The sequence below is a fragment of the Glandiceps talaboti genome, chromosome 3 (assembly GCF_964340395.1).
Source record: "Glandiceps talaboti chromosome 3, keGlaTala1.1, whole genome shotgun sequence".
In the NCBI taxonomy this organism is placed as follows: Eukaryota; Metazoa; Hemichordata; class Enteropneusta; family Spengelidae; genus Glandiceps; species Glandiceps talaboti.
The window spans coordinates 27640998-27667492 of NC_135551.1; the positions used below are offsets into that span (position 1 = coordinate 27640998).

Below are 26495 nucleotides of genomic sequence, written 5' to 3' on the forward strand. Positions count from 1 at the left end.
CTTTGCTCACTGTTTGAATCGTATTTATTTATTTATTTATTTATTTATTTATTTATTTATTTATTTATTTATTTGCCAGAGGTCGAAAAGAAATACCCCTACAGGTAGGAATATATAGTCAAACGATTGTTATATTTAGTCTGTAGACCTGGAAAACAACAATCTATGAAATATTACACGCCCCTATGGTCAGGGGTAAGTTTCGTCGGTGTGTTATTTAGGAAAATTACTTTGATAACTTGCCATGTTTTGTTCGTGTCTCCATTTGCACTCGTTACTTTGCTTGCGTAGTAGCTTTTTTTAGCCGACCTGAGAAGCTTTGTCAAAATGTCCCTGTGTGTTTACTTTTAAGCTTATCATTCTTAGAGTTGTTTTTCATTTTTGAAAAAATCTTGTAATTTTACCTTTCGTAATCTTGATCGATTTTGGTGATTTAGTGACTTTTTTATGCGAAGATGTCTCTTGATGACATTATGAAATAGATTATAAATTGTTGTATATGCTTCGGATGGATCATGGCAGTGGTAAACTCGTTTTTGTCGTAGTTTCTGAAATCATAAGTGTGTGTTGTGGTGGCCGGCTTAAAAATATAATGAATATGCTTGACAACACCAAAAAATTGGAAGTGGTCAGTTATGTCAGTTTCAATAACACCACTTTATCAATAAAATAGTCAGTGCTGCTTGTAATCAAGTGATCGATAACTGTATTTGATATATGGTAGGGGAATCAAATTATATGTATTAAGAAGTGTGTTGTTACGGATAGCAGATGGGACATCTGATGCAGATGGGACATCTGATGATGTGTCAATGTTCATATCCCCCAGGATGATACAACCCTTACCCACTGGAGACATCACAGCATGCCTCTGACAATGGGGTATTTGGTATCCTGTTAATGACACCTATGATTACCCCTTTGTCATTAATGATGGCTTCAACAAAGACCGGTTCACAGCGGGTAATTTTACTTGTGTGAGTGACTGGGAGGGAGGTGTGAAAATACAAAGCTACTCCCCCACCTTGAGATGACTTAAAGAGTAATGTAATACATATATTGCTAAAAGGAATCTCTTGGTACTGGTTTACATAATACTAAGGCGCAAAGGACTGCGCTGCATGCAATGGAACCAGAATGAGTATTGCCAATGCCAGGCAGGAGGCAGGCCCTTGCTATTTCAGGCCGATATGAAGCGTCGTGTCGCCCCCTCAGCAACAGGGAGCTTAGAAACCGTGAATGTATATATGGGCCTGTATATTATTGAAATATATAGCTGTAATATATACACTATGTTTCTATATATACTCATCCTAATGTAATGGCATTACAAACAACATAAGGGGGTTGACTGGATCGAGATGTAGGCTTATGTATCCATTTTCAATTCCAAAATAACTATCTCATGGCAAAACAATATCGGGTGGTACATAGTATACCTTACCGATACCCTCACTCACTCACTCACTCACTCACTCACTCACTCACTCACTCACTCACTCACTCACTCACTCACTCACTCACTCACTCACTCACTCACTCACATATTAGAGGATATGAAATTCGTTCAGCTTAGTTACTAACAAGCATCGTTACATACATACATACATACATACATACATACATACATACATAATACATAATACATACATACATACATACATACATACATACATACATACATACATACATACATACATACATACATACATAATACATACATACATACATACATACATACATACATACATACATATATACATACATACATACGCAAATGAACACTTTTGAAATACACTAGTGTTACTTGCGTAGATACCAGATTACAATGTACTTCATTCGTTCACTAATATCAAATTACATATTCAATATTCCCAATATTTTTCTTCGGAAAATACGAGTGATGCACGTGGCCTTGTCACTACCGAGTACAAAGACAAGTATTTACAACACCTTAGATTACGAATACTGGTATTTTCAGCCGAACAAAGAAAAAACAGCTGTACACCGATAACATTTGTGAAAATGTTACTGGGTTCACAAACCATAGTAAACACAATGATATTACCAAACAATTTAGCAATGGTTAATATTATGTATTTATTTCCAAACAATATAAAAACATATTACACCAGATTGTAATCAGAGACTACACCTATAGACCTATCTGTATATTTTGAATGTACAACAAAATAGGTAATGACATATAGTAATATAAAACCTCAGACAACTTAGTGGTCTGAGATAAAACCAAATAACAAAGATTTATTTTTCAAACCATAAGCTTACTGATCATATATAATAATACAAACACACCTATCAAGTAAAAGGAAATTAGTACATTCTAATGTATTTGTCTGGTTACAACTTCAACATTGGTAAACTGAGAAACATGCATGGTGTACAATGTATGTATTGATTGTTAAAAGGAAAGGTCCAATCAAATGCCATTGCAATTTCTATTGATAGAATGAATATGTGACAAGTGGTTTGTACCATATTTTGATCTCAATTATCTTTGGCGTAGCTTAAAAAATCGGTTTTAGCTTCCGCTATAACAAGGTAATGTATATCTCCATTTTGCCGCCGGTCTTCACTTTTGAGAAATTGTGACGTCACGTCACCCTATCACTGGTGATCGTGATCAAAGTGAAACGACAGAAAAACATATGAAATGCTTTGAAATTGGTGTTTTAACTTTAAGAAAGCAAGTTAGCGTAGTATATCGTTTTGAAAGCACTGTGTATTCCTATTTTATGATTAGCATTCTGTGGTACTCAGAGTCGAATATTTTCATTTTGATACATGTATGTCCTGTCTAATTCGACGCAGCACTATAAAGTGAGCACAGGCCGCAATCGTGCTTTGAAAGAAGCATATATTAGTCCAATCGATAAATACCATACACGCCAAATAACCTGAAACGTTATCTGACACGACAAAAAACATTGCAATTTTATCGCCTCGTTTGATACAAAATCGTACTTACATCGTTACAGATTTTTCTCCTGACTCGATCGTACTTGTAAAAATTTTAAGTGCAATTGTTACACTGTAATCCTTTAAGAATGTAGCCATGCATATTATTAAAGATGTTTGTAGCAAGAATTTTGTTGCGGTAGACGATAGTATGTAGCCATGTTAGTAAGATTTGTTTTTGCGCCAGATGATAGAATGTAACAATGTTAGCAGGATTTTTTTCTGTTTTAGGTTTATTGACTTCCATTAAATAATAGTTTACTATAACAGTTTCTATTTACTGTTAATTTGAAGTCACGTGATAGTCTTCACCCAAAACAACTATGAGTCACTACTGATAAGTCAAACTCTGACATGGTTCGCGCTTAATCACTCCATATATTTCATATAGATATACAGACTACATTTTTCATGAAAAAGAGTAATACTTTTGGTATCTCTATTATTATGCCCTCCAAGATATGCAAAAATACACAACTTAAAAATAAAAGTAAAACGAAAAATTCCCTCGAAAGACATGATTTTTTTTTAGAAATACCATTCCACATCACGAACGTACAGTAAAAATGATGTTATCAGTCAATCATAAAAACAGGGTTTTGAATATCAATGTCAACGTCTAATGTGTCTGTGGTTGCTAAGATCACATCGACATCAACATCAGACACAAAAGTATTGACATTGATCGTCTCACGAGTACTTGTATTCGTGTTATTAACTTCCTCATTCTTCGACATCGACACATTTTTACTCACAGTGAAAGAAGATTGTACATTTTTAGATCCCTTATGTACAATACAACACAGTTGACGTCTAAAGTTACTGGACAGCAATGCGTATATGATCGGATTTGCCATGCTACCTGCGTAGCAAATAGCAAACACCGGACGTATGTATGACAGGCTTTCAGGAGTGTTGTCATTGACATGGACGCTCACAAAGACGACCAAAGGTAAGTACGTCAATATGTAAACAACAACCAACAGAAAACATATACGAAAAGTCGCCATATCACGTTTGTCGATTGAATCTATATTGCTGGTCAAACCTTTGGATGCCTTACGTTGAGCGTATTTGAGACAGAATATATAACAATAGGATATAAAAATCATTGACAAAGCAATAAGAATGATGCCAATCCCGACCATATTTGCAATTTTGAGGGACGTTGGCTGCAGAATGAAAATAAAACACGTCCGTTCAGATCCTGTCAACACTTTGAATGTAGAATAGCCTATGCCAACGATATAACTAACGAAAATCGATACGATGACTGTCTTTTTCATGATACTGCGTCGAAACTTGCCACTTATTCCCATCGCCCGCGTCAAACTTAAGGTACCAAGACTCATGACAGAAACAGTCAGTGATAGATATGTGAAAAAGATGTAGATCTTGCAAGTATTCAGCGACGGGTCAGTTAAGAAAATGTTGGTTCCATTTATGGTAAACTCTATATTGTTGTACAATAATATCGGAGCGACAATAGCACACGTCAGGAAATCAGCAAATGAAAGTGTCACTAACTGAATGTTAGCAGGTGATTGAAGTTTCTTTACTTTACCAACTATCCAGCAAACAGTTGCATTGCCAGCAACACCAAGAATGATAACAGGAACGAGCATAACAGCACTTACTATGAGACAAATTAATTCCTTTACAGTCAATGTTTGTGCTTCGTCTATAGTCATTGTTTCATCAGCGGTGAGTGTGTTGTTGGCATCGGTCACGTTAGCGAAGTGTGTGTTGTTGAGGTTCCTCTCACCGACTTGAAATATTTCACTCAAAATGTTTTCGATGGTGATGTTGGAGGTAGTATTTTCCATGCTGCTGTTAATCATGACGAAATTGTTGTTTTGAAAGCCTTATTTTGTGAGATCGCTCCGCTGATAGAATAATTCGTACGGGAAAATCTAGTTTCGAAACACAAAACGTGTAAGAGGTATCTTTACACAAGTAATGGCAGGAGATGCTTCTAGCTACGCAGACATCTGCAGGGGTATAGTGTAAAGTGTAAGCGTAGATAAGATATAAATAACACATCCCCAATTATCATGTCATGTTTTCATTTGTTGTCGTAAAGACTTATTTTCTTAGGCGGCTTTCCCAAAAACTTGTTAGGGGGGGGGGGATTTTTTGTAAAACTATAATTTTTTTTCAAGTACCCCCCTGCCATATTCCAAATTTTTTCAAGTACCCCCCCCCCCCATGCCAAAGCCCCAAATATTTCAAGTGCCCCCCCTCTACCCGAATAAATTTTCAAGTAACCCTCCCCCCCCACCCGAATAATTTTTTTGGGAATACTCTTCCTGTGCGTTAACATTCCATACCAAGTACAAAACTGTACATAATACACTTAGTACCAACTTTGTCCATTATATATAATCAATTTGTATATTGTGTGTATATATATACACAAACACCAGTTAAAACAAAATGTTATGTTAACCAGTGCATTGCCTTTCCAAAAAACAACATATACTTGTAAATGAATTACACTTTGAATAACTCTTGTAAAATGATCAGCAGACCAACTGAGTCTTTGTTTTCTGTTCAATATTGTATTAGTACATTATACTAGTAGTGTTACAGTTGAATGTCATTTTAGTTGTAATTGCAAATATTGTGATGCACATGTTATCTAAAGAGAGTTTTATACTGTATTGTTCCAGTCCAGTTTCATAAATGTGTGCTAAAAGAAATCAAATTGGTCTAAATAACACTGACAAAACAAGAAGTGGGTGGAAATGCGGCAGGCGACCAGGCTGCTTGACAGAGTGGTAAAAAACAAAGATGTCATCAAAAAGATTGTGCCAAATATCATTGCGATAACCACAAACCAAAACACAGTCATGTCACAAAGAATATTTTCAGTACAGTGTTAAGGTAATTTCACACATTAAATGAACCAAATTTCAGTAGATAGTAGTGTACATGAAAGACACTGGCATTTTCAGACAAAAAACAATCTGTACCACCCAATTCGCCCATTTCAATTTATCATTACATTAACAATTTATTAAAAGAAAATTAAAATTTGACTGTTTTTGTTTTTCACTTTACTAACTTGTGAGCAACTGTTGTTTGTAGCTGTTGTGGTTGTTGTTGTTGTTGTTGTTGTTGTTGTTGTTGTTGTTATTGTTATTGTTGAAAAAGGAAGACCAACATTTTAAAAGCTTATTTTCCCACACACTATCCATATATTTTCAAGCCCCCCCCTAAAATCCCCCCTAACAAGTTTTTGTGAAAGCAGCCTTACTGGTTGTTACCGATAGGTCCATGGCAGTGTCAATCAATTTTAGTGGATACTAATGTTTGTAACCCCCCCCCCCCCGTTATAAATTATAAATTAAACTTGGGACCTAATTATCTTTAACCACATTGTTTACGAAATAGATTGTGTGGCTCACCCTGATGAATTGATTGTAATTACATAGTATGGATCGATAATGACAACAGTTGTAATTATTTTATAACACCAATGAATAAGAGAATAATAGAAATACTGCTATCTATCGAGTATTGCTTCTGTAAATGAACTCCAAGGAACACTGGTGACCAATTGAAAGTTGTTATCACTAACACAATTTGGGGTGATTTGTGTACAACGTAGCAATTACATTCACGCCTATGAACATCAAAACAGTCTGTGGGTGAAGTTGCTTACAATTCCAAGCCTGTTGGTTTTCATTGGAAAGTGAAATTCACAATCATATGTTTTCCTGAGTACTAGTGGTATTGCATAATACGTCGCCGTATATGTTTGATTTTGATCAACAACTAACAAGTCTTACAAGATGGCCCAAGATTTCACTTAAGGAAGTTCGTGACTTACTTTCATTGTAACCATATAAACCTACAAAACTTCGCATGCGATGAGTATATAGCTACACTGAATTCAAATATGAAAAGAAAAACTTCGACCGCCATATTTCCTAAAAACGCTCAGTAAAATAGATAAAACCATACAATTATTTAAAAAACAAAACAAAATGAGAACATTCTAAATTAAAATCAATGCTCACTTTTTATTGCGGTTAGGATTAGCGTTTTGTAACACATAGACTTAAAGTAATATTTTCATGAAATAATTGAACTGATTTTTTGTTGTTTTGTGGTTCTCAAACAATATAGAATAATATATTTTCAAAATGTTATTGCTATGGAAACACATATATTCGATAGCAAACGTGCACACTGAAAACCTTGTGTTTGGAATCAGATATAATACCGGGAAAAATTAACGTGCACGTGGGACGCTAACAAGTCTTAAATCTGCACGAAGCCATCAAATACGACCTTCCGGGGAAATTTCAGGCAAACAATTTTTTCCCAAACACCTACCTACACAAGGACGACAAACAAAGCAAGACGCCTGCAGTTTAACAGGGAAGTGAGTCAAAGTGTGGGCCTTGGGAATTGGACCTAATTTACTCTCTGCTGATTTGAAATGGTATTTAACTTATGATTGCTAAACGCCCTTGAGTAAAACAGAGAATGTTTTGTACAGGTGTTTCCTAGTAACGTCAAACAAAGGAGCCAATTAAGAGTCATTTCAAAGTCTCAAGACTCAACTCATTTCCCTTTCCAGATTTACCATGATTGAAGCCCTTCGGGTAATATCAATATCCTCGTTCAACGTCAAAGTTAAAGTGGCAAAAGGCTGCGACATTATACTGTTCTACTCAGTAGCCCCATCTACACGGCACTAAAAATCCTACATGAGGCAGGACTAATGATAGTTTGAAGCACGTGTAGACGTAAACGTGTCCCGAACATGTCCTTAAAACGCCCTGACTTAGGACACCTTCGAGAGGTTTCCTGACATCCTCCTGATTTCGTCCTATGTACTGTCAGGACTTAGTCAGGGCGTCTGGGAGGGGGGGGGGGGGTCTACACTGTAACATTCTTGCGTACGCGTGTAGACACAAACCTATCCTACCTCAGGTAGGACTCGAGACTGCCTCAGGTAGGACGACCTACGTCTAGAGGGGCTATTGACAAGTCTTAGTGAAAATACTTAATCTATTCTTATTTTAATATCAGTGCATGCCTTCTATGCCATTACACTTGTCTTTTGGCACGGCAGGAAAATGTGATTTTTTAAAAATATGTATAATAAATTGCGTCACTGGATCGTTTATAAGTTACATCTTAATACCTGGTTTCAGTTCAGTCAAGTGTAAATGGTGGTTAAGTATATGCTATAGCCAGTTGAATACAAAGAGTATCTACTACTACTATGCAGCAACAGTTTGCTACCCCCCCCCCTCGAAAAAGAATAGAAAACGCCGTCTAAAGTCAGCCTGTGCTTCCAAGTGGTGACCGAGCTGAAAGTGTTATCCATGGTGTCGATTAAAACTTGCGAGACTATACATCTGTACAGACGTCCGAGGTTTTTTTTGCATTGCGCATTGTTCTCTGCATGATGCACTAAACAGCAATGCTCACTGTCTCATTCCCTTGTATTTAGCTTATGGAATATGGGTAGCAAGTTTCATCAGTATCGATGTATTAGTTTTTGAGATATCGTGTCCACAGACAGACAGACAGACAGACACACACACACACACACACACACACACACACACAAGGACAGACAGACAGAAGCATAACATTACACTACCTCACAAGAGGTTAACAATGTATATATCAACCGAGGCTTTCGGCCAGAAAGTCTTGTTTATATATTTATTTGATTTACTAACTAAATGATAGGATGGTTTGGATAGTTTACAACTTACAACTCACGAAAAGACATCCAAAGCTCTATACATTAAAGATAAACACACTATTTAAACTGCAGTCCTTGTTTAGAATAGAATAGAATAGATTAGAACTTTATTGTCCATTTACGGAAATTTTCCTTTCGCTTCACCAAAATATAAAAGGCACATTAAAATACATATACACACTAAAATAAATAAAGTAACACAAACACAGTTACAATCTTCCAATAAAAGTATTCTTCGAATTCAGTATAGATCTTTCCTCATGACATTGATCTTTCAAACAGAAATTGTCAGAATCTTAAAAGCACAGGTTTGAGAAAGTTCAAAAACGAAACGTGACTGTGATGAGTTGCAGACTAATAATGTCCGATGAATCTCAAACACGACAACGAGTTTTTTTTAGCATGGACGGTTCGTGTCTCTGTACAAATTCCGTTGGAGGAAACTTTCCTAACGGCGTACAGTTGCAATGTATACTGATACTCACGGGTCGAACTAGAATATTCACGTGAAATCCGACTCCATCGTTACTTTCAGGGTAACCAGTGTTCAGACCTCGCAATTTATAGTATATCTTTTCCGTCAGCTATTAAAGTGCCGCCGTAAATAGACTGGTGGTTTCCGATGCTGGGTTCCGAATCTCTCTGTAACCATTCTCCGACACTTCCAGCTACAATGCAATTGAGACAAGCTAGCACATTGCAGAAGAGTCACAAGACGAGCTGGTATAATTACCATAAATCTTATAAATCACAGGTGGCCAAAACATAACAACCAGTCGTAATGGACTTACTCTTATTATAGTAACAACATATATATAAATGCACAATACACCCAGAGTGTTAAAAACGACAAACCGGCGTCCAAACAATACCCCAAAGGTAGCTGAACCAAACAGACTTCGTAACTGAGATTTGTAAATTTATGGTATCCCAAAATATGGCATGATGTTATATGACATCATGTCTCAATTCCTGTTAAGAACTCAACCAGTTGATGAACATGGCTGTAGATGACAGAGTTTACACAATGAAACGAAGCATTAAGAGGAGTCCGGTGGAGAATCACTGCGTGTACTGTTGTAGGCAACCTTTGGACTGATCAAATCAGCACTACTGATCCTTTAGTGGTGGCAGTGATGGGATGCTTACACCACAAACAATGCTAAGGTAGATGATAAAACGATTCGTTGTAAAATGTTACCCTTCTCCCAATTTCTAAAATATGGCATTCCTTGGAGAATCGAATTGCCAAATCTAACCAGCCTCCACCCCAAACAATTACTGGAGGCCTCTTGAAAATATTGAACAATGAACCAAAATAAACCACCGATAACATTAAATTTACACACCGTGCCCTTGTAAGACTAAAATGTACTTGTTAAACAGTTAAATCATAAAAACTCTACATAATTGTAAATACAAAACATTTTATTGGGTGTGAATCCTATCATGCTATGCTATATTGTTATAAACGTTTCATCTAATTTCTCCCTTGACTTTTTTTCCTTGATCTGTTTATACAGGAATCAACAGGTTACCCAGTTACAGGTTCGTTAAATAGATCAATCTGAATGACAAACAGGACAGCGCAGTGACTTTGAAAACACTGTTGAAATGATATTAAAACAAAATTCTGAAAGTTACTCATGGAGTTAAAAAATGACTGGGTTCTGGGTAAAAAAGGGAAACTTAAAGATTATTTGATTGAACAGAATGTGGTTCAAAGAAAAATTCATTTGAATTCATAATTGTAAAAAGAACTAGAAATAGGCCAAGGAACTTTGCTCGACACTTTAGAGGTTGTAGCTGGAATTCCTTTTACCACAGACGGACACATTCTCTCCCCAAACTGAGTGTTTCAAGTATGTTTCAAGTGTGTTGTAAATATTACAAACGTCCGTCAAAATCACTGTTCACTATCCTGTATTTTTTTGTAAATTCTCATCTGAGAAATCTGGGTTTGGAATACCTATGTCAGCTTGAGTAGTGTCAGTGTTTGTCAATACGTCCACTTCAACTTTTAGTGAAGAGGTATCTAGTACCATCATTTCATTACTATCTGTGGTGTTAGTAACAAGGGTACTTGTCGATCGTAGATTACTTTTTGCTTTGCGTAATATTGGTGGAGATTTAACTAGTTTTCGTTCAAAACAGCAAAGTTGACTTCGAAAATTTCTGGACAGTAACGAGTATATGATCGGATTGACCATACTACCCGCATAGCAAAGAGCATATATTGGACGTACATAGGACAACTTTGGGGGCTCCTTGCTTTTGACTACCACACCTACATATACAACTAATGGAATATATGTGAGAATAAAAAGTACAACCAGAACCAAGCAAATGCGAAAAGTTGCCATATCACGTTTATCTATAGAGTCTTTGTTTTCAGCTAAAAGTTTGGATGTCTTTCTTTGCGTGTATTTCAAACCGAATATGAAACCGTAAGAAAGACAAATCGCTAATAACGAAATCAAAATCAGACTCAATCCCACCGTGTTGACAATTCTCACAGACACAGACCATTGAATATCGATAAAACACATCCTTTCCGATCCCGTCACGACTTTGGCCGCTGCGAAGCCGACACCAAATGCATAACTTACACAAATTGATGCAATTATTGTTTTCTTCATGGTGCTACGGCGAAACTTTCCACTCACGCCCATCGCCCTGGTTACGCTCAGCGTAGCTAAACTAATCACGGACACAGTTAACGATAGGTAGGTGACGAAGATATATATCTTGCAGGTGATAAACGACTTATCATCCACGAAAATGTTGGTACCATATAAAATGAATTGTATTGTACTGTACAGCAGTAGTGGAGCCACGATGGCACACATCAATAAATCAGCAACAGAAAGTGTCACTAACTGAATGTTAGCAGGTGATTGAAGTTTCTTTACTTTACCAACTATCCAGCAAACAGTTGCATTGCCAGCAACACCAAGAATGATAACAGGAACGAGCATAACAGCACTTACTATGAGACAAATTCGTTCGTTTACAGTCAATGTTTGTGCTTCGTCTACAGTCATTGTTTCATCAGCGGTGAGTGTGTTGTTGGCATCGGTCACGTTAACGAAAAGTGTGTTGCTGCCGACATAAAGTACATCACTCAAAACGTTTTCGATGGTGATGTTGGAGGTAGTATTTTCCATGCTGCTGTTATTCATGATGAAATTGTCGTTTTAAAAGTCTTATTCTGTGAGATCACACCGCTGGTTGACACTTAAACACGCTGATTGGAAAAACCCAAGACTGAGGGATCTTTTAGCAATGGCAAAATTTGACTTGGTCACGCAGACATCTGTCGAGTGAAGTGATATTGATTTTGTTCTTTTACGTGTGATATATATTACCTGTAGTGATGTCCTCGAAAGTGAGCCTCCACACTTTGAATTGTGTAAATTTCAAAATAACCCTTTGTTAGTTAATCACGACTGGCTCCTTATTGCTTGCCGTTTGTGTTTTAATGCTCTATAGGTTACCTTGTGGACGATTAACAAATTTAACGCGTTGTCACATATTAACCTAATCAACGTCATTGTCATTAAACACAATGACTTCATTACAATACAGTGTGAAACTGTAATGACCGTAATTGTCCCATTTTTGTATAACATCAAGCAATTAGAGAATACTATGAGTGATTCATATTATATCGAGTATTGTTCCTCCAACTCCAAGTATCACTGGTGAAAAATTAGAACTTTACAAAGTTATTTATGAGCACAAACACAATGTAATGCGATTTATGTGCAATACTTCAATATTTAAAATGTCAAATGTCCCAATATTGACATCATAATCGCCTGTTGATTTTGTTTGACAAGTAACAAAACTCAATAAAATTATTGACAAATAACCCGTACGGTTATATTTTTAAGTGGACGTCATTGCGTACTACTTCACGCCTACTGATTTGACAAGTAACAATCATAATAATATCCTTTCTCTGATTGTAATTGCGTACTACGTCATACCTGTTGATTTTGATCGACAAGTGACAATCACAATAACATCTCATGTAAAGTATGAAAATCATAATGTAATGACAATGTAAACTATGAAAATTGTGACGTAATAACAAAATGTAAAGTAAGAGAATCATAACGTAATAACAAAATGTAAAGTATGAAAATGTTAATATAATAACAAAATGTAAAGTACGGAAATTATAATATAATAAAATAATGTAAAGTCCGAAAAATGGCAATACAAAATTTATGAAATGCATTATCTGTTTTCCTGCCCATTCGGTCGTCACAAAAATCTCAATTTATACAGTTAAATTACCACATAAATATACCAGATTTAAACTGAATGCCTCCCGTAAGGGAATCACTAATTATGCAAATAACTCATTAAACTAAAAAAACTATGGTAACAGGCTTTGTTTTTTGGACAAGCGTGCTTTCTTAGGTTAATGTATGTAAGAGTGTATGATACTACTTAATGCAGTCTTAAGACATAGCCTAATTACCGAAAATCATTAATTATGCAAATTATTCATTAACACTGTAAGGTACATCAACTAACTTTATAGGACATACACAATTTGTTATGGTCAATGTATGTACTGAATTGTATTGAAATTGAAGCATGCAGTCGTAAGATATAGCCTAATTACCAAGAATCATTAAGTATGCAAATTATTCATTAACACTGAAAGGTACACCTACAAACTTTACAGGACATATGTGTTTTCTTATGGTTTATGTATGGACTAAATTATGTTGAATTTGAAGTATGTATTCTTAAGATATAGCCTAATTACCAAATATAATTAATTACGCAAATTATTCATTAACGCTCTAAGATACATCAACGAATTTTATAGGACAAATGTATGTTGTTATGTTTAACGAATATATCAAATTATATTGAAATTGAAGTATGCAGTCTTAAGATATGGCGTAATTAGTATATTTCATTAATATGCAATTTTTTCTAATTAAACATTAACAGATCTGGCTCAAAACCTAATCAGGTCTAGCTATTACCCTACAGATTATATATCCCAAATTTCATTACAATTGAGCCAGTCGATATTTAGAAAATGATGACACAGACAGACAGACAGACATTCCCCTTTTAATACCTCCCGTACCCTTACGGGAGGTAAACATGTCCAAGCTATGGGAAATAGTAAATTCATCATAAAATGACGGATTTTATTTCATCTTTATCATTATTTATTAATATAGGATTGTCTTACTAAATTAAAAGATATGTGGGGTTTAAGGTGTGGGGATATTTTGAAGTAAAAAACTGGCAATCGACACTATGGATAACACTTTCAACTCGATCGCCATTAACCGTATATTACTCGTTCGAATTCATTTAAGTATGTGGTCGTCACTGTTAGAATCAGATGTTGAACGAGGATATTGATAATTAGCTGAAACATTTAGTAAATCTGAAATTCATGACTTGAGACTACACTTACTGATTTGAAATTACACTTAAATTGTTTGACGTTATTAGGTAAAACCAAGAAAAATGAACCCCTTTGTTGAGACAAACACCTGTATCAAAAGTGCTCTTTTTTACCCAAGGAAATATAACATTGAGTATAATTTTAAATCGACAAAGCAAATTAAGTAAGTTGCAAGTCACAAATCTTTAGATGTCTTACTTTGTTTGCCGTTCTGGTGTAGGTAGGTATTAGGGTAGGTTTAGAAATGACAGGCAAATTTGTTTGCTCGAAATTTCCGCGGAAGGTCGTATTTGATTGATTTCACACGAACCCCATATTTCCCTAATGACGTATTAGCGAATAGACCGTGCTGGTCTGTCCACTGTCTATGGTTAGAGCGCCACAGGCACGTTACATGCTTAATTTTATAACTCATTGCTGGAATGAGACAACATCATTGGACTGAATGCTTCAAATGTTGTATAATTTGGTGTATGTATTGACAATAACAAAATAATTCGTCTTATAAAGCTTGTTACACTTCTTGTCATAAAACCTTAGCATTTGGGTGTTTGAGACACACACAATTCTTGTTTGAAACACACACAAACCTTGTTCGAAACACACATAATCCTGGTCATAAGAGCTTAGCATTTGCCGTTTTGTGCAACAATTTACTCTAAAACAGGACACATCAAAAGATGCGTCTGTTCCAGGCGACAAAACAAACACTTCAGTCGAAACCACACCAACTTGTGTCTGCATCAACTCTCATTGACGGAACCCTTGATGTCTCCTGTTTTAGGGTAAATTGTTGCAGAAAACAACCAAATGCTAAGCTCTTATGACCAGAATTGAGGTGTTCGAAACACACTGAATCCTGGTCATAAGAGCTTAGCATTTGGGGATTTTCTGCAACAATTTACTCTAAATCAGCACACATCAAAGGATCGTCAACACGTATTGACAGTTCGGGTAGTCTGCGCGACGGGTGTTTTTGGTGACAAACAATTCTGACTCTCCGACGCCCCTTCCTTCAACGACACCTAATCCATACAGAGAGAGAGAGAGAGAGAGAGAGAGAGAGAGAGAGAGAGAGAGAGAGAGAGAGAGAGAGAGAGAGAGAGAGAGAGAGAGAGAGAGAGAGAGAGAGAGAGAGAGAGAGAGAGAGAGAGAGAGTGTGGAAATGGGGCATCGTACCATATTCTCGGATGGTGTTCTGAAAAAGTACCCCCTTTTTACGATTCCATGGACCTAGATGGCCGACGAGATGCGAAACATCCATTGAACTACGACCAAGATAACAGGTCGTAAATTGTGATTCTGAAGAGTCACTTTCACGGTAGTCATGCTCGCAGACGGTGTACGCGTTTCGCTCAAGGGACGACTTTAATACTCTGAATGCAAGCAGGACTACTATCACGGCAGAGTACCATCTAATTTGGATGAAGAATCATTGAAGTTGATCGTATCATACACCACTTTTTAAAATTTGATGTAGACACTGGACGTACGTACTCTATGAAAAGACACAGCGAGAGAGGGGTGAAAAAGGAGACACGAGAAACATCAGTGGAAAGTGGGATGGTCACCGAAAACACTGGACATTGCGTAGACGGTCTACTGACTGCTCGAGCGCTCTCTTCAACGTGGAAAGCGGCATCTTCTGATGTTCATAAATGCTTAGCATTTGTACGGCGGCCCAGAGATAACAAAGGAACAATACATTTGTGGAAGAAATAATTAAATTTTTGAGAGCAAAATATTCAGTACAAGGTTAAAAAATTTCTTTCATAGGACAAAACATTTTTTTGGTTCAAAATAGAAATATGGGAAGCCGTTCAGTATGGGAAGCGGTTCAGGCCAAAAGTATTTTTTTATTTTAGCTGTAGTATTTTATATTTTTGGTACTTACAAACTAATTTTAACAGTTCATGTACTTTTATTCCATGTTCACATTATTTTAATTGTAATAAGTTTTCATTTATTTGAGAATATTGTTTTATATATTTCTATTTTGAACCAAAAAAAAATAATGTTTTGTCCTATGAAAGAAATTTTTTATCCTTGTACTGAATATTTTGCTCTCAAAAATTTAATCATTTCTTCCACAAATGTATTGTTCCTTTGTCATCTCTGGGCCGCCGTACATTTGGGACTTAATGTCAACATTATGCCCTTTGAAGGACTTCCGTAATTGGCCAATATATGAACAAAGAAAGTGTTTTAAACCTGTCAGTTAAAAGAAGTGTCGACATTGTCACCTGTTCAAGTTGGCACGTATTGTATCATCACCACTTTACCATATATGGTATGTATTGCCTGTAGTGTTTGCTTTTTGAAGGATGCGGCACGATATATAATGTATTCTCAATCTGATTGATGCAGGAGTACGACTAGATGTTATCATCCTTTCTTTCCTTGGTATTTGTGGTTTGTTTCCGGTTTCAAATAAAACATACTATATTACACTCTCTCTATCATTATCATTATGTCACGGCAGTCTCTTGTACCTGTGGTCTAGGTTGGTTTTTACTTGGTAATTTTACTTCAATGGTCACAGCGAGCTCGATAACACTTTTTCTTATATGGTTTGGTTATTCAGTGCCATCATTTATACCAGAATTTGCACCACCACTTTCTTGTGATGTCGACGGCAAATCCACTCAGATACAGCTGTGTAGGTTTTTTTTAGAAATTACTCCAGTATACTCGCACCTGCACCTGTACCTGCTTTTTTCAGGGCGACAAACCGACCAAACTATGATCATGAACAACAGAGCGACTGATGCACAATGTGCTTTCGTATGACCGTTCGGCCGGAGATGCATGTAATGTCTCACATTTGACGCAAAGGTTCAAGTCTCGAGGATAGTGTGGTGTATTGCGCATTTTTGCTTCTTTCGCATTTACAACAGTTCGATACGACTGTACATCAACTGAAAACATGTCATTAATGCCATAATCAAAAGTTTGTGGTCTAAAACAATCATCTAGAAATAGTGAACACATTATATTGCCTGGCCATATTTCCGAGGCCGAAGGCCGAGGGAAATAGCATGTGATTCTGGTAACTCACAGTCCCTCGGGTGTAATAAACGGGTGCTATAGCCCGAATATAGGCCAGGCAATATGTGTTTTATAATATACCTCATGCTGTGAACTCGCGGTGGCAGACAACATCGTCAGAAGCTACCATTTTGACCTGCTGTGAACTCGCGGTGGTCACGTGACCATGTAATAGTTGATGAAACTATAACCCCTAGGGAAATAGTCATTCTATTTTCCTATCACGTGACTGATTCTAGCGAACCATGGCACAGCATTATCACTAGGTATATTATAATATATTCTATTTAAATTTGTATTCCAGCGCGATTGTTATTGACACCAGAATTGTTGCCTCACGCCCTTGGTCCGAGCTGATCTCTTAAGCTGTGAAATAAATTATATATTTACAAACACTGCGTATCATGTTGGTCAATGAGCATCGATTCCTGAGTGAGTACCTCTGAGCTAAGCAAGTAAGTGTGATTCCCTGTAAGAAGTGGTTGGTAACAACGTATAGACAGAGCGTCTCGTTGCAGTGATATGGAGAGAAAATGGTAAATTGTCACTTAAAAGTACACCTAAGTAATGTATAGAGCTCAGAGATTTCAATATGTATCAAGCAAAGTATAACCAGATTTAAACTGAATGCCTCCCGTAAGGGAATCACTAATTATGTAAATAAATTAAACTAAAAAACTATGGTAACAGGCTTTGTTTTTTGGACAAGCGTGCTTTCTTAGGTTAATGTATGTAAGAGTCTATGATACTGCTTAATTACTAAATATCATTCATTATTCAAAATACTCATTAAAGGAAAAAGTTGTAGCAACAAACTTCATAGGACAGGTGCGTATTATTATGATGTACGTATCACATTATACGAAATTTGAAGCTTGCATTTTTAAGATACAACCTAGTTACCTAAAATAATTAATTATGCAAATTTTTCATTAAAACTTAGCTATATAAAAGATTTTATAGGACATATCCGCTTTGTTATGGTTAACATATGTACTAAATTGTATTGAAATTGAAGTATGCAGTCTTAAGATATAGCCTAATTACCGAAAATCATTATTTATGCAAATTATTCATTAACACTGTAAGGTACATCAACTAACTTTATATGACATACACAATTTGTTATGGTTAATGTATGTACTGAGTTATATTGAAATTGAAGTATGTATTCTTAAGATATAGCCTAATTACCGAAAATCATTAATTATGCAAATTATTCATTAACACTGTACGGTGCATCAACAAACTTGATAGGACATATGTGTTTTCTTATGGTTAACGTATGTACTAAATTATGTTGAATTTGAAGTATGTATTCTTAAGATATAGCCTAATTACCAAAAATAATCAATTATGCAAATTATTCATTAACACTGAAAGGTACACCAACAAGCTTTACAGGACATACTAGTATGTGATTGTTATGGTTAACGTGTGTACTGAATTATATTGGAATTGAAGTATGTATTCTTAAGATTATTCCTAATTACTGAAAATCATTAATTATACAAATTATTCATTAACACTGTACGGTGCATCAACAAAATTGATAGGACATATGTGTTTTCTTATGGTTAATGTATGCACTAAATTATGTTGGATTTAAAGTATGTATTCTTAAGATATAGCCTAATTACCAAAAATAATTAATTATATGCAAATTATTCATTAACGCCGTAAGATACATCAACAAATTTTATAGGACAAATGTATGTTGTTATGTTGAACGAATATACTAAATTATATTGAAATTGAAGTATGCAGTCTTAAGATATTGTGTAATTAGTTGATTTCATTAATATGCAAATTTCTCTAATTAAACATTAACAGATCTGGCTCAACACCTAATCAGGTCTAGCTATTACCCTAAAGATTATATATCCCAAATTTCATTACAATTGAGCCAGCCGATTTTTAGAAAATGATGACACAGACAGACAGACAGATAGACAGACAGACAGACAGACAGACAGACAGACACACCTTCCCTTTTTAATACCTCCCGTACCCTTAGGGGAGGTAAAAATGAATAGATTTAACTCCATGGCGCTTCATGGTTAATACAAGGCATTTAGATGTATTAAATTTCATGTCCCATTTTTCAGCCCAGTGTTCTAGATGGTTCACGTTATTTTGAAGGATGTGGTCTCTCTCAGATCTTATGATCGGTCGATATAACAGCACGTCATATCTACAAACAGGCGAAGCTGAGATTTGACGTTGTTGATCTTCACGTGTTATACATCAATGGAAAGCTTACTTTCCGTACTGCAACCTTACAAAACATATATACTTGAAGACAAAAATACCGTCGAGAAAAGCACTGTCAAATGAGACAATGATTGCGTGATGATCAAGCGACAAAAAACAAAGGAACTGTCAGCATACAGCAAGTACATTTTCTTTGCTCACATTTGATGAATGCTTCCCTTTAATACGTGAGGTCAAAATGTATATATCGACCGAGGCTTCCTACCAAACAGTTTTGACATGATTATATAACATATATATTATTATATTTATTTGATTTACTAACTAAATAATAGGATGGTTTGGATAGTTTACAAGTTACAACTCACGAAAAGACACCCAAAGCTTTCTATACATTAAAGATAAACACAATATTTCGACTGCAGTTCTTGTTTGACAAAGTTCAATTCTGTCGAGGATCGAACGAAACGTGACTGTGATGAGTTGCAGACTAATTATGTCCGATGAATCTCAAACACAACAACGAGGTTTAGCATGGACGGTTCGCGCGCGTCTCTGTACAAATTCCATTGGAGGAAACTTCCTAACGGCGTACAGTTGCAATACTGTAGTATACTGGTACTCACGGGTCGAAGTAGAAGTTTGACGTGAAATTCGACTCCATCGTTACTTTCAGGGTAACCAGTGTTCAGACCTCGCAATGTATAGTATATCTTTTCCGTCAGCTATTAAAGTGCCGCCGTAAATAGGCTGGTGGTTTCCGATGCTGGGTTCCGAATCTCCCTGTAACCATTCTCCGATACTTCCAGCTACAATGCAATGGAGACAAACTAGCATATTGCAGAAAGTCACAAGACGAGCTGGTATAATTACCATAAAATCTTATATATCACAGGTGGCCAAAATATAACAACCTATCATAATAGACTAAATCTTATTATAGTAACAACATACATATATAAATGCACAATACACCTAAAATGTTTAAAAGGGCAAACCGGCGTCGACACAACATTCAACAGGTGGCTGAGCTAAAAGACTTCGTAAGTGAGATTGTAACATTTGTAAATGTTTGGCATGGTATGCGAAAATATGGCAGGATGGCACGATATTACATCTCACACAATGCTAAGGTAGATGATAAAACGATTCATTGTAAAATGTTACCCTCCTCCCAATTTCTAAAATATGTCATTCCTTGGAGAATCGAATTGCCAAATCTAACCAGCCTCCACCCCAAACAATTACTGGAGACCTCTTAAAACTATTGAACAATGAAACAAAAGACACCACCGATAACATTAAATTTACACGCCGTGCCCTTGTAAGACTAAAATGTACTTCAGTTGAACAACAATGTTGGTATTTCAATTATCAAATCTGTATAAATGTAAATACAAAACATTATTTGTGTGTAAATCGTCAGACAACTACAGTTGTCGGAGGCTCAGAGGTAAATCTTATCATGGTATTTTGTATTGTTATAAACATTTCATATATTTTCTCCCTTGATTTTTCTGTTTATACAGGAATCATCAGGTTGCCCAGTTACAGGTTCGTTAAATAGATAAATTTGAATGACAAACAGGACAGTGCAGTGACATTGAAAACACTGTTGAAATGATTATTAAAAGAAGAGGTTATATAAAACAATTTCCTATAAACATTTATGACGTTAAACATGTCAAAATTTTGAAAGTTACTCATGGAGTGGAAGAATGACTGGGTCTTGGGTAAAAAAAGGAAAGTTAAAGATATTTTCTTTGAGCAGAATGTGGTATAAATTAAAAGAAAAATTCATTTGAATTCATAATTTTGAAACGAACTAGAATTAAGCGGAGTTCGAGTCTTGAGAGGCGGTAGACGGAATTCCTTTTACCACAGACGGACAGTCTCTCCCCAAACTGAGTGTTTCAAGTAAAGTGTGTGTGCAAACGTCCGTCAAAATCACTGTTCACTATCCTGGATTTTTTGTAAATTCTCATCTGAGAAACCCGGGTTTGGAATATCAATGTCAGCTTGAGTTGTGTCAGTGTTTGTCAATACGTCCACTTCAACTTTTAGTGAAGAGGTATCTAGTACCATCATTTCACTACTACCTCTAGAGTTGGTAACAAGGGTACTTGTCGATCGTGGATTATTCTTTGCCTTGGATAATATTGGTGGAGATTTAACTCGTTTGCCTTTAAAACAGCAAAGTTGACTTCGAAAATTGCTGGACAGTAATGAGTATATGATCGGATTGACCATACTACCCGCATAGCAAATAGCATATATTGGACGTATATAGGACAATTTTGGGGGCGCCTGGCTTTTGACTACCACACCCACATATACAACTAATGGAATATATGTGAGGATAAAAACTACAACCAGAACCAAGCAGATGCGAAAAGTTGCCATATCACGTTTATCTATAGAGTCTTTGTTTTCAGTTAAAAGTTTGGATGTCTTTCTTTGCGTGCATTTCAAACCGAATATGAAACCGTAAGAAAGACAAATCGTTAATAACGAAATCAATATCAGACTCGTTCCCACCGTGTTGACAATTCTCACAGACACAGACCATTGAATATCGATAAAACACATCCTTTCCGATCCCGTCACGACTTTGGCCACTGCGAAGCCGAAACCAAATATATAACTTACGCAAATTGATGCAATTATCGTTTTCTTCATGATGCTACGACGAAACTTTCCACTCACTCCCATCGCCCTGGTTACGCTCAGCGTAGCTAGACTCATGACGGACACACCTACTGATAGGTAGGTGACGAAGATATATGTCTTGCAGGTGGTAAACGACTTATCATCCACGAAAATGTTAGTACCATATAAAATGAATTGTATTGTACTGTACAGCAGTAGTGGAGCCACGATGGCACACATCAATAAATCAGCAACAGAAAGTGTCATTAACTGAATGTTAGCAGGTGATTGAAGTTTCTTTACTTTACCAACTATCCAGCAAACAGTCGCATTTCCAGCAACACCAAGAATGATAACAGGAACGAGCATAACAGCACTTACTATGAGACAAATTCGTTCGTTTACAGTCAATGTTTGTGCTTCGTCTATAGTCATTGTTTCATCAGCGGTGAGTGTCTTGTTGGCATCGGTCACGTTCACGAAAAGTGTGTTGCTGCCGACATAAAATACATCACTCAAAACGTTTTCGATGGTGATGTTGGAGGTAGTATTTTCCATGCTGCTGTTATTCATGATGAAATTGTCGTTTTAAAAGTCTTATTCTATTCTGTGAGATCGCACCGCTGGTTGACACTTAAACACGCTGATTCGAAAATCCCCAAGACTGAAAGAGGGATCTTTTAGCAATGACAACATTTGACTTGGTCACTGAGACATCTGTCGAGTAAATGGTCGATGGTCAAGCACAGTGAATATAGTGTTGATAAGGGAATAATTTGTATCATATAACACTCGTATATTGCACATAATGTACCAAAAAATAGATGCATTCATGTGAATAGGAAGATATTTTCAGTTAAGGAACCCATCATTTTTAAACGGCAGGAGGGGGTTCTGTGCCTTAGAGTTAAACATGGGATTACCGAAATTGACCTCCAGCTCTCATGACCAATTAAAGCCACAGTGATCCCCATTACAGGCCACATTTCACAAATGAAACCCTACCCTTATACATATTAGCATATATATATATATATATATATATATATATATATATATATATATATATATATATATATATATATATATATATATATATATATATATATATATAACTCGGTGAGTATCAATCTGCTAAGACAGTGCTCTATACCGCAGTGGCAGAGCGTAATAGTTTTGGTAGTACTGGAACTCTTTCTTGGGTGTAACTCGGAGTTTCACGCATATTGCGATCATCAGACACTCTGAGTGTCTGATGATCGCAATATGCGTGAAACTCCGAGTTACACCCAAGAAAGAGTTCCAGTACTACCAAAACTATATATATATATATATATATATATATATATATATATATATATATATATATATATATATATATATATATATATATATACATTTTATATATATATATATATATATATATATATATATATATATATATATATATATATATATATATATATATATATATATATATATATATATATATGGTATCCGATTTGTGATAGGCTGAAGTCTGGAGTGTAACTAATGTCTGTATCCACGAATGTACAAGGTATGACACTATCCACGAATGTAACTAATACCACCACCATCCATCCTTCTTTTCATCCACAACAAGCTTTTATTTTATTTTATTATAAAGATGACAAATTGTAGAAAGTAACGAAAAAATGGAATGTTCAAACATCAGTTACATTGTTAAAAGTTCCATATTTTCTGGACCCGGTAATTGTATCAAGTCATTAGCATCACAAATAAATGTATGGGCCAAAGAATGAACGGTCTTCAGCTATATATAACTAGCCAATGGCATTCATAAATGCTATATACCAAGTACTAAACGTTTTAGATTGTGAAGTTTTCCACGTGGACTGGACATACATGTAAAGAGAAGTGGGGAGGTAAGGGAGGGGTATCCTCTTTCTAGGATAACATTTTGACAAAACGCATGTAATGTGACATTGATTCTGTTCTTTTACTTGTGATATAAAATACCTGTAGTGATGTCTTCTAAAGTGAACCTCCACACTTTGTGTAAATTCCAAACTAACCCCCTGTCACTTAAACATGACCGGCTCCTTATTGCCCTCCCTTTTATGTTTTGATACTGTAAAGGTTAAATTGTGGATAATTATCAATGACTTCATTGTCCACATGAACCTATTCAACGTCACTATCACAAAACACAATGAATCTATTATAATATAGTGTGAAGCTTTACCGACGGCAAGTGTGCCAATTTTTTTTATAACACCAATCATTTACATTGTGAATAATGGGAATAATTTCCTTTACACGCCCCCTCCCAAGGATCAATTTTGATCAATCACTGTAGATGGCCTAGGTTAGTAGGAACACTATAAGGCGGATTTGAATCGTAATCGTATGTTGATTGTGTATGTCAAGTAACAAATTCGATACGAGATGTAAACTGAATGCCAACGAGAGGTTTTTGTTCCTGTAGGTATAATACCAAAATATATTAAATTTGAAGCTTGCATTTAAAGATGTGACCTAATTTTCAAAAAAAAAATTATACAAATATCTATTTACAAAAAAACACATAACAAAGATGAACACTTTATTATCAGCAATGAATACATTAAAGTATATGCAAATTGAACCGTGAAATCTTAAGATACAACCAATTTGCCGAAAATCATTAATTTATGCAAATGATTCATTTAAAACTAAAAGCTATGTCAACAAAGTTCATAGTAGGACATGTGTGCATTAGTAAGTCTAATCAAGGCATAAGATAACGCCTAATGTATATCTCTTGGTGTATAAATATTTGTTAAGTTGTCTTGGCGTAAATTGACAATTAAATTTGAAAGTAAAAGCTAGCACCGTCTGTAGGGCTCTGTTGTAATTTGAATGTTTACTCATAATTTTGGCGGGCTTTTAAATTCAGAATAGAACGTTATTGTTATAGCTAATTCCATGGAGCTTTTCTTTCTTAAGAACAACATCCCCATGCTCAATTTTATATCACACAAGTTTTAATTTCTAGTCCCTAGACCTTTTGTGTATACTTTATTCGGTGTTGGAAAACGCAATTGATGGTGATTTTAAAGAGTCTGAATTTTGGCCTTCTTTCTAATGGACATTTTGTATGCAGTTCGCAGTTGTCTACCCTACTGCATCTCTTAAAATGGGTGTCAAAATTATAGTATAAGAAGAAAATGTGAAGTCTGGAAAGAGGCAATGAAAGATTTGTGAAATTTATTATCTATTTGAACGTCCATTCTGTCTCCAGTAAAATCCCTATTTACCACAGCATGTCATATAAACTACCATTATAATACATTATAGATAATGTCCATGTACAAATCATCACAACTTAACGGATTTCATTTTATCTTTATAATTTTTTGCTTAATATTGTCTTACTAAATTAATAGTATGTGGGTTTAAGACGTGGGGAAACTTTGAAGTAAATCACTGACAATCGACACCATGGATAATACTTTCAACTCGATCGCCATTAACCCTACTCGTTCATTTAAATAGGTGGTCGTCACAGTTAGAATCAGACGTTGAACGAGGATATCGATATCCTATAGTTAGAAGCAGACGTTGAACGAGGATATTGATATCGTATAGTTAGAATCAGACGTTGAACGAGGATATTGATATCATATAGTTAGAATCTGACGTTGAACGAGGATATTGATAATTATCTGAAACATTTAGTAAATCTGAAATGGGATATAATTCATGACTTGAGAGTACACTCACTGATTTGAAATTACACTTAAATTGTTTGACGTTATTAGGTAAAAACAAGAAAAAAGAACCCCTTTGTTGAGACAAACACCTGTATCAAAAGTGCTCTTTTTTACCCTAGGAAATATAACTTTGAGTATAATTTTATATCGACAGAGCAAATTAAGTGTAAGTTGCAAGTCACAAATCTTTAGACGTCTTACTTTGTTTGCCGTTCTGGTGTAGGTAGGTATTTGCCATTTTGGGTAGCTTTTAGAAAAGACAGGTAAATTTGTTTGCTCGAAATTTCCGCAGGAGGTCGTATTTGATTGATTTCACACGAAATTCTAATTTTCCTAATGACGTATTAGCGAATAGACTGTGCTGGTCTGTCCACTGTCTATGGTTAGAGCGCCACAGGCACGTTACATGCTTAACTTTATAGCTCATTGCTGGAATGAGACAACATCATTGGACTGAATGCTTCAAATGTTGTATAATTTGGTGTATGTATTGACAATAACAAAATAATTCATCTGATAAAGCTTGTTAATGTAGCTTTTAATAGATTTATAGTGAGTAATTTGCATAATTGACAACTTTCGGTAATTAGGCAATATCTTATTAATACATGTATAAATTCTCATAATTTGGTGTCTACATGGATGACAACAAAACAAAACAATTATTACTGTGATTAGAAAATAT

The 26495-nt window shown here is 35.6% G+C and overlaps 1 protein-coding gene across 1 annotated transcript in view; it reads left to right on the top strand.

Moving 5' to 3' along the window:
- Positions 1 to 26495, top strand: part of LOC144453937 (large ribosomal subunit protein uL13-like) — a 116619-nt gene that overhangs the window by 50694 nt on the left and 39430 nt on the right. The gene's annotated exons all lie outside the window — the stretch shown is intronic.